Source organism: Condylura cristata, unplaced genomic scaffold, assembly GCF_000260355.1.
Source record: "Condylura cristata isolate star-nosed mole 26May11 unplaced genomic scaffold, ConCri1.0 scaffold00063, whole genome shotgun sequence".
Classification (NCBI taxonomy): Eukaryota; Metazoa; Chordata; class Mammalia; order Eulipotyphla; family Talpidae; genus Condylura; species Condylura cristata.
The window spans coordinates 110,839-112,699 of NW_004567164.1; positions in this window are offsets into that span (position 1 = coordinate 110,839).

Below are 1,861 nucleotides of genomic sequence, written 5' to 3' on the forward strand. Positions count from 1 at the left end.
TCTTCTCTCTCCTTTTTCTCTGCTCAGTTCCACCCTGCTTCTGGGTGGGGCAGGGAACCTGGAACTTCCCTTCTCCTAGGGACCACCCAGTTACAATATAAAGATCTAAAACACATGAAGTATTTTGCTGCTTGCAGGGATTGTTACAGGACAGGGAGAGAGCGGCACTCCTTAAGCCCAAACCTGCGGCTCTAAGTGGGTTCTGCCATCCGCCAGTGTCAAGACAAAACATATAAAACTTTAATGAAAAGGGACTTTAATACAGTGACAATACAGAAGACAAAGGATATAATGTCTAAATCAAATACCCGAAGTTACCCATCTCCTTGTGGAAAAAAAGTCCACCCAAAAGGGTTTCTCCATCACAGGCTTGCTGCTCCATGTTGCTTCCTCAGGTCTCCTTCTGGATCTCTATCCTGCTTCCTTCTTTTTTTCAGATTCCTTCTCTTCTCCTTTTTCTCTGCTCAGCTCCATCCTACTTCAGGTGAGGCAGGGAACCTGGAACTTCCCCTTTTCCTGAGAACCACCCTGTTACAGGGTTATCTACGGCAAGGTCAAATCACATCTTCTTATGGAAATGTAATGGTTGCTTTTCTCTGGCTCCAAAATAGGAAACTGCAGTAAGTATTGGTACTTTGTGGTAATCTGTTTGCACAAATCCAAGAGGATTTTCCTGTGTCCTGTCTGTGAGACTGGGTGAGACTCAAACTGGAGCCAGAATGCTCCAAGGAGTCTCCAATTTCAGCTTCTCAGGAGAGATAGCCAGATGCCCTTCAGGGTGTGAGGCCACCAGGAAGATTAATGAGTGATGCACCCTGGAAGACCAGGAGAGCCCAGTCACTTCTTAGGCCTCAACTGAGGAGAGGATACCTCTCCCAGCACAGGTATTCCATGCACAGAAATGAACCCCAACCCCTTCCCACTTGGAGTTTTCCACATCCAGCTCTTCCTGACCTCTGTCCTCCTCAGTCACCCACTCACAGAGAGGTGGTGCTCGTCTTCCATTCACTTTGGGGTTCAGCTCATCCTTCCATGGCCCCAGGAGGTCACTAGATCTCCACAGACACCATCTCCCGCTGTATCCTGAAAAGACCAGGTTCCCACCAGCAAGAGCTCCTGTGTGTGTCTTGACCCCCAGAAAGCACTGGCGAGACGACTCTCACAGTGAGCTAACTAGTGCAGGGAAATGACCCCTTCTCCAAAACAGAGCTAACCTCAAACTCTGAGTCAGTGCAGAATGTTCCAGTGTCCCCACAGACTAAGGTGCAAAGGTCAGTTATGATATAAATTGCATTTGGTTGCTACCCAGTTCAGGTTCAAAATTGCTCTAATGTGATGAGTTTTAGAGAATAACATTTGTAATAATTGTGAGTGAAAGTCACCATGTTTAGAACTAAGGGGGGGGGGGCCTTGATATAGGTTGCCACAATGCAGCGGTATATTGGTGATATTCTGTGATTGACAGCTGACACATTGAGAGTGAAATTGTTGGGGACCAGCCCCAACTATTGAGGTGTCAGGTGGCGATACAGGCAGGGTCCTAAGGTGGGAAGGCATCATCGAGAGGAAATTCCAAAAAGGGTAAGGGGAGGGGCGTGAGGAATACATGGGAGTCAGAGTTGGGTACAAGTCTTTCTGCCCATTCCCTCAGCAGGTCTTTAGTTATACTGTGTAGCAAGTAGTTAATTGCAATAATGCATAGGGTAAGTTAATGAAAGATGGCCATAAACTGTCATAAACGTTCTCAAGGACAAGGGGAACAAAGCATTTTTTTCTTATCATTTTATGGTATACTAAATTATACATTTTAGTGATAATTGTCATGTATACAGATGTTTAGCTATCACTCAAGGGAAGAGGG